We start from the raw sequence: 16,684 nt of genomic DNA on the forward strand, positions 1-16,684 counted from the left end.
AACCTAGCTGTCTTATTCTGGGTACACTTACTGAAGCAAATTACAAAGTCATGGTCTGGGGCTGCCTGCTTAAGACTGTCATAACACTGTGCACAGTTCCGCATCGCCTCTTTGCTCTTTTACTCTGTGCCCTATTGATAAAGCTGATACTATATGCCTTGTAAACTCATCTCTTCACCTATCCTGTCACCCTCAATAATCTTTGCATACTTTCATCCAAGGTTCCTCTACTCCTGCACACCCTGTAAGCTTTTAATAACTTGAAACAATATTCTAAAATCTTCTGGACATTCCCTACTTTGAGGGCAATAGTTCTATTTTCTTTCTCAAAATAAATGAAATCCCTAATCCTAGACATTATTCTAATAAACACACTCTGCATCCTCTACAATCTCTTGACATTTTTTACAGTATGATGCCCAAGCCTGGACTAAAGATTGGCCTACCCCGCCACACAGTGTTCCATCAGTATGCGTGAAACATTATGTGGCTGCTGGACACCATTTGGACTGAATTGTGGATTAATGGAGCAATATTACAATTTGAACACAGTGTAGGAACAAATTACTGCAGATGCTGGAATATGTACTCAAAACAAAAAATGCTGGAGATCACAGCAAGTCAGGCAGCATCCCTGAGGAGAGAGAAAGTAAGCTAACGTTTCGAATCTAGATGAGTCTTCATCAGAGCTGATGAACAGTCATATGGACTTGAAACATTTGCTCATCTCCGGTGGATGCTGCCTGACCTGCTCTGATTTCCATCATTTTTTGCTTTCATTACAATGTAAACGTTTGGAATTCATTGTGTTCTTTAAAGGATTGAGCAATCATGATTTGAGGAACTACGCTTTCACGATTAAAGATCAATCATTCAAATTGCTATATTAAAACAATTATATTTTCATGGAGAAACAATTGACACATAAAGATTCAAGGTACATGTTCTCAGGTTGAAGGTTGTCAGGTACCTGACGTGTCATTGGTAGACCATGCTGTCAATTATGCTGATGCCTGGTTATGGTCATGGCGACGGTGCAGCCAATGGGGAAAGGTGGTAGGCGGGACCTACGCTTGCGTCTGCGGACGTAAGGAGGCGACGTGCACAAACGCAGCGGGCGGAATGATGAATGTGCATGATATCCAATAGACGGGCGCAGACAGGATGACCGATGTGCATAGTACCCAATAGTACACAGAGACGGGTGGGTGGGCGCTGGCCGGTGATTGCGGGAGACGGCGGTCAGGGGGCGGGATCTAGCGGTTGCCTGGAGGGGAAGGTGCTGTTGGTGGTACCGCCTGATGCTCGGTGTCGCTGGAGGTGAGGAAAGTGCTGCAACGCGTCTGGGGAGGGGGCCGGGCGGTGAGGGGTGAGGGGTGAGGGGTTCGGGGAGTGATTCTTCTCCCGGTGGAGCTGCCGGGCGGGGATGGAGCGGCCTGTGGGTTGTCAAGAGGAGGAAGCGCCGCGTCTCTCTCCCGCAGCCACCGTGTGGAGCCTCCCCCACCCCCTCACAACAACTTTGCAGAATAGTAACAGTATGATTTAGGTGCAATAATTGCCACAGAACTCGCCATTTTACATCCGTCTCTATCTTTTGATGTCATATTTCTGGAATTTTTAAAGTAAGGGTGTAATATTGTAATGCTTTCCTCGTATGGTTATTTTATCAAAAGTATTTTTTTCTCCTTTGTGTTTAAAAATATAACTGTATTTTCCTTGTGACAGTAGACCCCCCCCCCCCCCCCCCTTGGGTACTGATCCTTTATAACATAATGCTGCAATTCAGGTTTTTACTCCATTTTTGATTTGCGCCTTATTGTGAACCCAAAATTTACTGCTGCCTGTCAAAGTCAGCAGGTGGGTGATGGTGACTTGTCAAGTTTTGAGGGAGGAAACCCCGACCTTGGCTTGCTGCTTTACAGCCACTGCTTCGGTGCACACCTTTCTGGGAAAGTTGTCTCCTTATAGCAGAGGTTTTTGTTTTGCCAACGTTTTGAAGTTAATCTGAGACCATTTTGTAGTTGCTTGTAAAAGTCTAGTTCCAAGTCTCTAGAACCCAGCGTAAACTGGTTGATTTATTTTTTTCTAAAGCTTGTTTGAGTCTAATGTCAAGTATAATTGGGATTGCTATGGCTATTCAGGGTGTTGTTCTGAGCACTAAAGTTATTGAAGTTGCAGAAAAGATATTACCCTTTCATGTTTTGTTGTAGGTGCTCCATTTTTGCTGTGGAAATTTTACAAACAAAAGTTAATCATGTCTTACCACTGACATAATAAAGTTTGCCTCATTGGGATTAATATTTTTTAGTAAGTTAACTGTCAAATATTTTGTTAATGGAATTGGATGTACAGTACTGAAGTAAATATATGATCTACAACAATTAGGTGCCACTTTTCTGACTGTGGATGCCTTGAAAGTTAATCTGTTGGTGAATTACCAAACATCCTTCATTTTAATTCTTGAATTGTTTTTAAGTATAGAAATTATTTAAAGAAGGGAAAGACATATTAAATCTTTAAAAAGATGGAATCTGAATTAAATGGTTGGGATATTTATCATATTTAAGTCCTTAATTTGCTTTTCTGGTTAGTGAACAAGGTTTGTAATATCTTTATAAAAATGGTGCCAATTTTGTTTTAAAATTGTTAGCAAGGTCAGTATTGATTGTGTATCCTTAGATGCCCTTGAAAAGGTGATGAGCCATTTCCTTGAGCTGCTGTGGTTAAAAATGTATTTCTGTTGCTCAAAATGTAGCTTATCAACTCCACATACAGGATAGTACATATTCTGCTAATTATTTCAAAACATTTTTTTATTTAAACTCGAATGGAAGCTTAAATGGTATGTAAACCCATGTGTCTGAACCTGAAATTTGTTTCACTGCACAAATTTCATTTTACTGCATACAAATTAAAATGCTTCCATAAATATTAAGGAAAGACTTTATTTTAACTGAGTTAATGCTATTAAAAGTGTTGAAGTTAAGGGTCTCTCCTCAATGTGATAATTAAAATCACTTGGAAGGGTTCCTTATGTTTCCTTTCTCCTCTAGAACATAGAACATTACAGCACAGTACAGGCTCTTCAGCCCTCGATGGTTTCACAGGTCGGTGCAACTATCTGAAGCCCATCTGACGTGCACGATTCCATTTTCATCTTTACGACTGTCCAATGACTATTTAAATGCCCTTAAAGTTGGCGAGTCTACTACCGTTGCAGGTAGTGCATTCCACACCCCTACTACTTTCTGTAAAGAAACTAACTCTGACACCTGTTCTACATCTATCACCACTCAATTTAAAGCTACATCCCCTTGTTCTAGCCATCACCATCTGAGGAAAAAGGTTGAGGCTGGTACAATTGCAACATTTTTTTAGATTAGATCAGATTACTTAGTGTGGAAACAGGCCCTTTGGCCCAACAAGTCCAAACTGACCCGCCGAAGCGTAACCCACCCAGACCCATTCCCCTACATTTACCCCTTCACCTGACACTATGGGCAATTTAGCATGGCCAATTCACCTAACCTGCACATTTTTGGATTGTGGGAGGAAACCCACACAGACACTGGGAGAATGTGCAAACTCCACACAGAGAGTCGCCTGAGGCATTTGGATGGGTATATGAATAGGAAGGGTTTGGAGGGATATGGGCCGGGTGCTGGCAGCTGGGACTAGATTGGGTTGGGATATCTGATCGGCATGGACAGGTTGGACCGAAGGGTCTGTTTCCATGCTGTACATCTCTATGATCTATGTAGTGATTTTTGATTTTTTTTCCACTTTGGAAATTTCCTAGCCCCCGCTCGCAAGACAATTTTCAGTGAGTAACAGCATCCAGTACTCGCATGCTTAAAACTGGTAGATAATGGTAGTGAGTGGGAAATTTAAAAATTGAGTAGTAAAATCATTTCAAAGATAATTTACTTCACGCTTCTCACCCAGAAGCCAAAGAAGAAATTGCATTGCCATCATCTTATTGCATTCTTCTTTGCTGTGAATGATGCTATATAAATACACTAGCTGGATATATAGCACAGATTTAATCAAGTCAAATGAATGTATATTGGTGTGATGATGCTTCATATACAATCGAGAACTAATGGGTCAGATGTAAATTCTGTAGTCATGCCACACTCAGTGGTGAATGATGGTGAGCAACTATACAACTTGGAGGAGGAGGCTCCATGATGCCCCCATCATGAATAATGGGGGAGCTCAGCACTTCAGTGCAAATGTCGATGTGGATGCATTTGCATCTGTCTTCAGCCACAAGTGCCAAATGATTGATATATCTTGGATTGCGCCTCAAGTCTCCAGCTTCATGGATGTCAGCTACCTGATGAAGGGGCAGCTGTCCGAAAGCTAGTGCTTCCAAATAAACCTATTGGATTATAACACCAGCTTCTCCACGCCAAGTCTTCAATCAGTTTGTTTCACTCCATCAAGAAACACATGAAAACGTTGGTTATTCCAAAGGCCCTGACAACATATGACAATATATACCTGTGCTCCGGAACTAGCCGTACCTCTGGTCAAGCTGTTTCAGTACGATTACAACATTGCCACCTATCAACAAAATGCAAAATTGTCCAAGTTTGTTCTGTGCAGACAAAACAGGACAATTCCAACTCAACTAATTATTACCCAAATTCATTTGTTCTCAATTATTAGATAAGTGAAATACTATCAAGCAGCATGTACAACTGAATAACTTCTACATTAATGCAGTTTGGGTTCTGCTAAGATCATTCCTCATTGTTTTGGTCCAAACATGGATGGAAGAGCTGATTTCCAGAAATGAGGTGAGAGAGAATGCCTGCCTGTGAGGTGAAGACTGTATTTGACTGAGAATGGAGACAATGGGAGTTGAGGAAACTCTTTGCTGGTTGGAGTCATGCCTAGCACAGAGGAAGATGATGGATGTGAAGGTCAATCATCTCAGCCCTAAGACATCACTGCAGCAGATCTTCAGAATAATACCCTAGATCCAAACTCATCTTCAGCTGCTTCATTGATGAGTCCTCACCCCTTCTATCATAAGGTCAGAAGTCAGGGAATGTTTGCTGATTGCACAATGGTTAGCGTTGTTCACTTTATCTCATCCTGAGATTTTCTGTGTTCTTATACAGCAAAACCTGAACAACATAGTGGTTAAGACTGATAAGTAATGAGTAACATTTTTGCTATACAAGTGTCAGGAAATGACCATTTCTAACGAGAGCAAATGTAACTGTTGCTCTGTCCCCCACGATCAACATCTTGAGAGGTTTTATTGACCAGAAACTGAACTGGACTAACTATGTACACATTGCAAATGTCAGACCAGGTCAGGGTCTTTGGACTTTATAGTGATAATTCACTTGTTTTCTGCTCAACACGTGTCCACCACCTGCAGGCCCAACATAATGGTGTGATGGAGTTTCACACCATGCCCAAAAAAAAGCAGCCCAGTAGATTGGCATCCTGTCCACCACTTTCAACATTCACTTCCTTGACTCCCGATGCACAGTGGCATTCACGTGCTCCATCTAGAAGATTTATCACTCTAACTCACCAAGGTTCCTTCAAAGTACCTTCCAAACAAATTTCAAGAACAACAGATACCTTCAAATACCCCTTTTAATTGGATCCAAATTGCTATTGTTGTGCTGTCATTAGGTCAGAATCCTGGAATTCCTAAACAGCACTGTGGGTGAGTCTACACTCTAAGGACTTATTTGGGGGGTGGCACGGTGGCTCAGTGGTTAGCACTGCTGCCTCACAGCACCAGGGTCCCAGGTTTGATTCCAGCCTTGGGCGACTGTCTGTGTGGAGTTTGCACATTCTCCCAGTGTCTGCATGGGTTTCCTCCGGGTGCTCCGGTTTCCTCCCAAAGTCCAAAGATGTGCAGGTTAGGTGAATTGGCCATGCTAAATTGCCCATAGTGTTAGGTGCATTAGTCAGAGGGAAATCGGTCTGGGTGGGTTATCTTCGGAGGGCCGGTGTGGACTTGTTGGGCCGAAAGGCCTGTTTCCACACTGTAGGGAATCTAATCTAATCTAATCAGACTGCAATTGTTCAAGAAGGTAGCTCACCGCCATCTATTCCAAGCAGTTGTACAGTAAATGCTAGCCAAGCTAGCAGTGCACATATCCCATAATAAATGGAAAAAACAATTTCTTGACTGACAACTTCTGAAGAGTCGTGGAAAAAATGAATGATTGCAAGTTTTGTTGAAATACCTGGAGTGATTTTTGTGAAATAAGTCATTAAAGGACTCTGAAGTTTTTTATTATAGCATTGCTTCCTTGAAATGACATGACTGGTGATAACTGATCTGTTTTAGACCGTGCTTGGGCTATTTAAACCATGACTGGATGGAGAGTGCTTTGGAACCTAGAACCAGTTGGGTGAGAGGTCTATGAGGAAGAGCTGCTCAATAGTTCTCTGCTATGTCTGAAAAGAACCCATCCTGTGTTCAGAGGGAAGCCTGTTTGTTCTTCTGACGGAGTGATCGAAGGAACTTCTCAATTGTATTTCCTGAGTAAGCTGTCTGCTAAACCTCCAGAGACAACAGCATATGATTGACTTGACTGCACATGCTAGAACATCAGAGCAGCAGTCTTTAGGACATTCTATGCTTTCAAGTTATTCTTGCAGGCAAAAGGGATAGTGGGCAGGAATTTTTTTTTAAATGAACCTCAGTAGAGAGATTTTTTTTTGCCCTTAACCCCATAATATGCATATCAGGTAATTTTAAAGAGATAAACGTTTATGCTTACATATTACCAACTATCTGTGCAAAGCAATTATTGCATCTTCATTGAAATAAGTTTTTTTTTTGTTTTGATAATCCAGTAATTGTGTTCATTCAATAAACCTGGTTGGTAGTCACTTTTATTTAAAACCTGAAGGAATTAATTGGCCGTTTTGATTGGGAAAAGTATTTTTGTTTTGAATCATGGCCTATGGAGTACTGAGATGAGAATAGTAGTGCACTTCCTCAACATCAGTTGTAACAATTTATGGGTTTGAAATAAATTAAGGTGCACTTAGCACATTCGATTTAGCATTTTCCAAGAAAATTTTGCATATATTAAACTTTATCCCGAAAGAGAAATTCTAAAGCATCTCTTGCTTGCACTTGCCTTTAGTCTGGACCCCTTCACAAGCAACTGACTCATATTGTCTACATGGAGTATTTAATCATAGATACAGATCTATCTTTGTAATTTCATTTCAGTTGTCAACTAGATCTTTAATGAAATAAGTAACACTGCCATTTGTTAGTGCTGATGCCTGTTCGACATGCCCATGATTTGTGGGGCAAGGTGGATTTTAAAACACAATCTCTCTAGTTTGCCCTGAGGCCTTTTATTTGAATGTATGTCTGATTGCAGAAGTGAAATCATCAGTTGGTATTGTCAAATGAAATTGGAGATTTCATGTCAGCTGTGATGGCTTTCGAAAGTCTCTGTTGTTAATTATTTTTTAGTGTATAACTCTGTACCCTTTGGGTTCTTATTAAAAAATGTAATGATTTTGTATATTGCACAGAGCATAATGGATACCTGAGAGAGACTTCAGGGCAGTAAACCACTGAATTATGCTTAATTTACAACATTTGAGTAGGCCATTCACTCCAGCTGGTTTGTGCTGGTGCATATGTTCCAACAAACCCTTCTATCCCAAATTCATCAAGCTGTTCCATCACATTCTGTTTATTCATTTGTCTCTGAGGTTTGCATGGGTTTCAGCTTAAATCCATCTGTGCTATTTTTCAGAACTACTAAGTTAACATTTTTCAATCCTCTGAATGAAAACATTTTGTATAGAAATAGTTATTGGATTTATTAGTGAGTGTCTTTCTGTCTTGTCCAATGTAGAAGCACCTTTTGCTATGTCTAGCTTATTGAACCTATTCATGATTTTGAAGACCTCTGTTGGGTACCTACTTGACAATTGTAAATATCTGTTAATATTTGCAGTTACTGTATATTGCTTTGCAGTTCTAACTTATTAATACTGAACAACACAAACAAGGGTGAATTAATGGACTACAGCAAATTGAGGTTACATATAAAAGCAGTGGTTTTCTATGTAGGAACAGCTTCAGTTTATATAAACTGAATTTATCATTTTGTTTTGGTTGGTTACAGATTGAGCCAATTCTACACAAAGTAGATTAGATTAGATTACTTACAGTGTGGAAACGGGCCCTTCGGCCCAACAAGTCCACACAGACCCTCCGAAGAGCAACCCACCCAGACCCATTCCCCTACGTTTACCCGTTCACCTAACACTATGGGCAATTTAGCATGGCCAGTTCACCTAACCTGCACATCTTTGGACTGTGGGAGGAAACTGGAGCACCCAGAGGAAACCCACGCAGACACTGGGCGAATATGCAAACTCCACACACAGTTGCCCGAGGATAGTTTTTTTTAAGTAGTTTTTTTTAAAAGATGAATTTAAGCATGAAAATAAAACCTCTGCTAATTCCAAGGCTCAGATTTCTGCTTTAAGAACAGGGTGCCAGAAGTGTGTAAAATGAATTTATAATTGTTATACATGTTTCCTAAGTCTCTTTGTTTTCACTAGCTTGCTTAGGACCATACCAAATGAATATTCTAACAAACATGCACATAACTTACTGATAATAACAGACCTCCAGGATCTGATTAGTATTCATCCACCACAACCCTGTCAAACATCCAGGCCTGAGAAATTCAAAAGAAACAAAACAGTGAAGAAATGTGAACATGAATGGGTTTTAGCTGGATGGTTTGCATGCCAGATGTGATCCAAAGGATACTTGGACAACCCAGCAATGAAGGATTTCTCTTTGAGGCTCCTGAAAGTTCTGTAAATTAGGAGCTCTTTTAAAAAAATAACTTTGTCCTTTTGTTTTTAAATTTAGATTGAGAATTCCAAGTAATTTTATTCTCCACGTTTTATTCATTTTTCTATGCATTTTTCCTGTTGTCCCTGGGAACCCAGTCTCTGGTTTGATGTAAAGGATCCTCGCATCAAATAACTGTGTGGGTGGAAAGAAGAAACTCGTAGGAGTAAAGGCATTCCTGCTTGAAAGGATTCAGGTGGTTGCATTTTAGAAATGAATGTGGTTCAAGATGACTTGTGGGGATGGGAGTTGACAATAGGGTGGGCAGGCAAAGATGGCAGGTATTATTTTATGTTGCTGTGCTCTAACCTGTGTGGGAGTGCAGATTTGACTACAGTTACTTTTCTGAAGCTATGAAAAGCAAAATAATTTTCGGGGGATAGCTCTTCCTATAGGAAAGTACTTGATTTCTGCTTGCTCTCTGTGATAAATGCAAATAATTTTAGGTATTTTGTATGCCAAGAATCTGGAGTTTGTATCTCCCAACATACAGTATCAGTTACAGAACATAGAATGTTATAGCACAGTACAGGCCCTTCGGCCCTCGATGTTGCGCCAACCTTTGAAACCAATCTGAAGCCCATCTAACCTACACTATTCTATTATCATCTATTTATTTATCCAGTGACGATTTAAATGCCCTTAAAGTTGGCAAGTCTACCACTGTTGCAGGCAGGGCATTCCATGCCCCTACTACTGAGTAAAGAACCTACCTCTGACATTTGTCCTATATCTATCACCCCTCAATTTAAAGCTATGTCCCCTCATGCCAGCCATCACCATTTTGAGGAAAAAGGCTCTCACTGTCCACCCTATCTAATCATCTGATCATCTAGTATGTCTCTATTAAATCATCTCTCAACCACCTTCTCTCATAAAAACAGCCTCAAGTCCCTCAGCCTTTCCTCATAAGACCTCCCCTCAATACCAGGCAACATCCTGGTAAATCGTCTCTTTCACCCCTTCCAGTGATTCCACGTCGTTCCTATAATGCGGCGACCAGAACTGTACACAGTACTCCAAATGCGGCCATACCGGAGTTTTGTACAGGTGCAATGTGACCTCGTGGCTCCGAAACTCAATCCCTCTATCAGTAAAAGGTAACACACCGTACACCTTCTTAATAGCCCTATTGACCTGGGTGGCAACTTTCAGGGCTCTGTCCATCTTTCTGCTCATCCACACTATCAAGAATCTTACCATTAGCCAGTTGAGTTTTAATCTCCAATTTTGGGTAACAACAATCAGCAGATACAAGTGTGGTATCACAGATCATTTAGTGTATTTAAAGACATTTTTGAAATATCTTGCTTAATCCCACAAATGTGTTGAGCTTTTCTGTAAGGGATTTTCTTCAACTTTGCACAGCACAAGATTTTTTTTTGACTTTAGCAATCTAATAATTACTAAATAGTACATTAAAATTGTAGATAAAAATGACAGGTGGCCTCAAATGAGGATAGTCAAAAATTATGAAATCATTCTTCATGTACTAACTTTGACTCTAGTTGGTAAACTATTTTTGTTTTTCTTTGTGTTGGTCTGTCTGAGGATGTTGTGTTTATGAAGAAGCTATCATAGTTGCAAAGTAGAATTTAGAAAGGATCGTGTAATAATTTCTCTACAACCATAGTTTCTCAATAGATATTTTGAGATTAAAAATTAGGCAGGATAGAAACTAAATGGACAGTCTTGAAAAGGCTGCAAGGACAGAGACCTAGTAGTTTACACTTTGAAAGTGACGGCAAGTTGATATGCTGCATTATTTAGTTGAGAAAAGATAAATAGAAATAACAAGTAGAGGCATAATCTACAAAAATAAGAACTTGAGTTAAACCTTCATAAGTCATTGGTTAGGCCTTATCTGGAATCTTTTGTCCAATTAAAGAGAGCACATTTTTAGGAAGGATGTCAAGGGCTTCTAAAGGATGTCGAGAAGATTTATTAGGATACCAAGTAGGAAACTTTAGTTACCGTTATGTGGAGAACTACAGTTGATTTCCTTGCAGCAAAGAAAGTTAAGGGGAGATTTGGAAAAAGGTATTGTAAGCTTTTGATCAGAATAAACAGGGAGGAACCCTTTCTATTGGCAAGATAGTTAAAAGAACATGATTTTAAGACCAAGGCAAAAAGCGAGGGAGATGAGTACTTTTTTTTCAGCGAGTTGCAAATGCATTACTGGAAAGAACACTGTAAACTGATCCTATATAACTTTTCAAAGGAAATATCATGTATATATTTGCAAGGAAAAGTTTCTGCAGGGCAGTTGGACTATGTGACTTGCTCTTTCAAAAGCCAGCATGACATGCCTATCTCCTGTACTCTGATTTTATGATGAGTTAATCTGATGGAAACAAGATAACTTGAGATTTGAGAACATGTTTAAATATTGTTGACCAGTGCAATTTTCCTAGTTTGCTTCAAAAGCAACTAATAAGTCTGCAGATCCAATGAAGAGGGAAATTGTTGACATGATAGCCATCTTAGTTGCTTTGTTTTTCCTAAAAGTACAGCTGTTGGAACTGAGCTGTCCCTTGGGTAGTTTCTGTTCTCTCTTGTACCATATGTGTAGTTTGGAGCTGAAGGCATAATCGCCTTTGGGTCCTAATTCAACAGAAGTATCTCAGCTTGAGATTCCCACAAGTACAGGTGTAAGAAGTGAATAATATTTCTGCAAATCTCCCTTGAGCATGCAGTCTCAGTGATATTGTTTCCCCTAAGCAGTTCTGACTCTTAACATTGTTGCAAAGTTTAACTCCTTTCTTGACTCTCAAACATGGGACTTGTGAATAGTGTTCTGACTTAACAGGAAAAAAGGCTCACTGTGAGGTCCCATGAGAATTTTCAAGCAACAGTTACGACACTAAAGTTAAAAAGAACATGATGCTGGTGTTACAAGGGTGGTTGGAGAATAAGACCAAACTAAAGGATATTGGATTAGAAGGAAGTATCAAGTTTTGGACCTGTTCTTATTTATTGTATGGAGAAGTGATCCTGATTTGAGAAGTGATTATTAAAGTATGCAGTAAATAAGACCCCAAGAAGATATCAAACTGAATGGATGGAGTGTAAAGGGAGAAGATAAATTCTGATGGGTACTGGGGAAGATTAGTGTTATATATAAGAGTTAGCAGGAGGAACTTTATTTAAGCAATGTTACAAATTATTGAGTCACTGTTACCTAACTGCAGTCACAGCCTGCCACTCTCAAATTGGAAGGCCTCTGGCTCTCCCACAATGAAACCTGTTCCTATACCAGTCAAAGGACATGAGGGGAAATTCCTCTCTCCATTCCCACCCTAATCATTGAAGGCAGGTTCTGGACCCAGAAACAGTTAATCTGTTTGCTTCTCCAGGTGGAGAAATCAGCCACAGATTTTAACCATTTTAAAATAGCAGTATTGTAGTTGTACATAAGTAACTGCATTAATTTTAATGATCGTGGATTGAAAGACTTAGGGTCCAATGACAGAAGTAAGGAATAGAGGGAAAACAGATACTGCTAAGAATGGTCTTTAGATCCCCTAACAGTAGCCATACCATGGGACAGAGAATAAAATCTAGAGATAGTGACAGTATGTATATTAATCATGGGTGACTTAAATCTTCATGTAACTTGGAATAGTCACATTGGCAGAGGTAGCCATGAAGAACGATTTATGGAATGTATTTGGGACAGTTTCCTGGAGTGGTATGTTGTGATCCAACCAGGGATCAGACCACTTTGAATCTGACCCCTCATTCCTACTGAAGGGCTCCTGCCCGAAACGTCGATTTTCCTGCTCCTTTGATGCTGCCTGACTGTGCTTTTCTAGCACCACTCTAATCTCATTTTTAATCTGATGTCTAATAAAGCAGTCTAAATAAATGTCAGAGAAAAAGATCCTCTAGGAAACAGTGACCACAACAAAGTATAATTTAGAGAGACAGAGGGAGCAACTTGGATCAGAAATGACTGTGCTAGCCTTAAATACGTCTGTATAAAGACATCTAAACAGAAGTCTGAGTAAGGGTAATTCCAAAAATTTGAGGTAAAGTTGGCAAAAGTAGACTGGGAAGAGAGTTTATTAGCAAAGAAGGTTGAGGAACAATGGCAAAAGTTAAAGAAAACAGTTCATAGTGAACTGAAAAGAATTGGCCAACTATTGTTAGCTTGGAAAGTTGAGGATAGCATTAAATTGCAAGGAAAAACCTACAATGTGGCATAGATTAGTGGTAAGTCTGAGGATTGAGAGTTTTAAAAGCCAAATAAAAACAAAAAGAATAAAGAGGGAGAAGTTAAACTTTGAGGGTACACTTGCAAGTAATATCAAGGCAGACAGCATGAGCTTCTTTTCAATATATAAAAGGGAAGAGAGAAATATGGTGGCTCAATGGTTATCACTGCTGCCTCACAGGGACCAAGACTCTATTCCAGCCTGTGTGGAATTTGCCCATTCTCCCCTTGTCTGCGTGGGTTTCCTCTGGGTGCTCCAGTTTCCTCCCACAATCCAAAAGATGTCCAGGCCAGGTGAATTGGCCATGCTAAATTGCCCATAGTGTTAGGTGCGTTAGTCATATGTAGTTAAGTAAATGTAGGGGTTTGGGTTACTCTTCAGAAGTTTGATTTGGACTTGTTGGGCCAAAGGGCCTATTTCCATGCTGTACAGAATCTATTAAAAATCTAATAAAGTGAACATACTCCTCTTAGAATTGGGGAAGGAGTGATGGGGAAGCAGAAATTGGCAGGGAAACCTAATAAATACTTCTCGGTATTCTTCCAAAATTACTAAATAATTGAGGGGCAAAAGGAGGAGGAGAAATAAACACAACAAACACGGTGGAAAACGTGTTAGGGAAAATACTAGGGCTAAAGACAATTAAGTTGCCTGGACCTGATGAGTTAGCCCTCTGGAATATTAAAGGAAGTAGCTACAGAGATAGTTGTTGCACAGGTGATAATCTTCCTTGGATTCTGGAAAAGTTGCAGAGGATTCAAAAATTGCCAATGTAGCATCTTCATTTAAAAAGAGAACTATTGTGATGCAGTGGTAACATCCTACCTGTAGCAACATCTCTGAACAGCTTGATTATTGAAAAAAAGGTTTAAAAGGGAAGGAAACAAAAAAAAAGTATAGACCAGAATTTATTATAAAGGATGTAATAGCAGAGCATTTAAAATGCATAATATGATCAAGTAGAGTCAGTATCTTTTATAAAGAGGAAGTCATGAAATGGAGTTACTAGAATTGTTTTACAAATTAAAAAACAGGATAGATAAAAGGGGAAACATTGGTTATAACTTTTGGATTTTCAGAAGGTATTTCATAAATTACCACTTGTTTGTTTTGAAGATGTGGGTGTTTTGTACCTTTTTTTTAAGAGGGTTAAAAGCAAGCAGAATGACCTGACAGCACTAAATGTTCTGAATAAGATATAATGTAACATGTGGTCCAGCTTCTGGGGTAGCTAGGGTAGCTGGTTGCCTGGAGAAAAAAAGATACGAATTAGGCCAATCAGTTTAAATTATACCCCCCAAAAAAACCTATCTCCAATCCAGTTTGAATTTAGTATATTGACAGTCTTAAAAGCCAATGACACAATCTGATGCTTTGAGGGTATAAGACCAGGGAACAGTTGGGAGGAGAACTGTCAAACCACCAGCATGTAGAGACTGCCCAAAAGAAAGCTTTCTTAAAGGTACCTTTATCGATCAGTAATCTGTGAAGCAGAATCCACAAGAAGAAGAAAAGACGACAGGAATCCAGAGAAGACTGAAAGCGGTCTGGTTTTGAGAAGTTTTGTTTTGTAAATCTTAATCCGGGGTTTTATCAGGCTGGTATTATAAAAGGAAAGGTAAAAGATAGGCTCGAGGAAGGAGTTGTTAGTTAATTATTCTCTGTCATACTTTAGGAAATAAAGTTGTTTATTTTTACTTTAAATAGTTCTTGGCCTGTCGAATTTTCATAGATTACTGCACGGGATAAATCAGTAAGGGATTTAAGGGTTATAGGGAAAAGGCAGGAAAGTAGACTTGAGGCTTATCAGATCAGCCATGATCTCATTGAATAGTGGAGCAGACTTGATGGGCTAAATGGCCTACTTTTGCTTCTGCATCTTATGGTATTATAAAGATTTTAATACATTGCTGTTTTAAGATTCTATTGCTCTAACTTAAATGGTCTTTTGCTGTGAACAATTATCAAAAGGATTTCAAAATCTGTGAATGATTTTGAAATGGTGATTGTGTAAGTTTGGTTGGACTATTTGACAAATGTCGATTAGTAATTATGTTGAACAATGAAGGAGGAAGTTGAAATATTTTCAGACAAAAGGCTGTCTAAATCATGCAGTGTTTATCTGAAATGGCAATTAGTGTCTCGTATTCGTATTAATTTTATGTATTGTATTATTAGTAAGTGTTTGAAAAAGAATTTTAAAGGATGTGTTTGTTTGAAAGATTTATATTAGGCTGCTCCAATTGTTAGCATGGAAGGTAAGAGCTGCGTGACATTTTCTCTGCTCTAATTTTATGGTTTTATTATATTCTGTACTTGTGACAAAGCAACTGATGTTGGCAGAAGCTATTAATTTTGAGAAGAAAATCTTTCCTTAAGAAATCAACAAATGGAGACCAGTCTGTCTGCTGACATTAAAAACTAGTGTTGAATATATATCATAAAAACTGCTTTTAAAAATTTGAGTATGAAAGCATATTTCACTTATGTCTATCCTCCCACCTCATGTGTTTTCTTTGAGACGTGGACACATTTAAGAAACTGGTGTCAGTGTGCAACATACTTTGCATTCAGTGTTCCTTCTTCTGAGATTGCAGTTGACATTCAGATTTGTTACGGGCTCGCAATTCTTAAAAAATTATTTAGTTTAATTTCCATTTGTCCATTTAATAGCCTGACTGTAGAGCTGATCAAATAATATAAGTTTATTCTCAGTATCAGCAAACACTGTGTAATGTATGAATCATGTTTAACTGTCTCCATTGATGCAGTCAAGTTGTGACATGGGTGAGGTAAGCTGCTCTAAATGATGACCACACCAATGGAAAGGAGTGTGTAAGAACCATGTTGATCATTCAGAGTTTAACCAAAGTGTGTTAGGTTTGTTTAAAGCCTGTGGTTGAATTTTTGTTGGTTTGCAAGGTCTTTGCATAAAGAATAAATGTTGTGGCAAGCCATTTTTAAAAAATTGTTTACAACTGCCAACACTCCTTTTTAATAATGCATTGTCTTTCAGACCCTTGAACTGACAAATCCCATCTTAGACATGTACCTTATTCTTTCTGGTGTATAATCAATGGCAGTGTTTTTTAGATATCTTGCCTCAGCACTATGCAACTGCCTCTTTTAACCTTTTGTCTTAAGAGGTTTCACCACACTTTTGAAAATCCCCCTTTTAATTCCAGCCTTTTATCAATAGTGCTTTCAACCAATTCCCATAATACTCTTGCCACTTTAGTGTGACCTGAACTTTAAAATACCTTGGGACATTTTTCTAGAACAAAATTTAGGAATATTCATGGCAAGAAGAAGAAAGCAATTCTGCATTAGATTAGATTTCCTACTGTGTGGAAACAGGCCTTTCGGCCCAACCAGTCCACACCGATCCTCCGAAGAGTAACCCACCCAGACCTGTTTCCCTCTGACTAATGCACCTAACCCTATGGGCAATTTAGCATGGCCAATTCACCTGACCCTTTGGATCGTGGGAGGAAACTGGAGCACCCGGAGGAAACCCACATAGACACGGGGCGAATGTGCAAAATTCACACGGGCAGTTGCCCAAGGCTGGAATCAAACCTGG

At 39.2% G+C, this 16,684-nt stretch overlaps 1 protein-coding gene across 2 annotated transcripts in view; it reads left to right on the forward strand.

The window, feature by feature from the left end:
- The first annotated feature begins 1,256 nt into the window (after positions 1-1,256).
- The window catches only part of LOC122540931 (monoacylglycerol lipase ABHD2-like), a 106,057-nt gene continuing 90,629 nt past the window's right edge, over positions 1,257-16,684 (forward strand). The window contains exon 1 of one of the 2 annotated variants that reach the window (XM_043677248.2): positions 1,257-1,320. The gene's annotated coding sequence lies outside the window, so the exon portion shown is untranslated. Of the gene's footprint in view, positions 1,321-1,464; positions 1,623-16,684 lie in introns of those variants that run through there. The other variant, XM_043677249.2, reaches the window with a different exon arrangement.

This window comes from Chiloscyllium plagiosum, unplaced genomic scaffold, assembly GCF_037043375.1.
Source record: "Chiloscyllium plagiosum isolate Xiang-an unplaced genomic scaffold, Cpla_swu_hap1 HiC_scaffold_39, whole genome shotgun sequence".
Lineage (NCBI taxonomy): Eukaryota > Metazoa > Chordata > Chondrichthyes > Orectolobiformes > Hemiscylliidae > Chiloscyllium > Chiloscyllium plagiosum.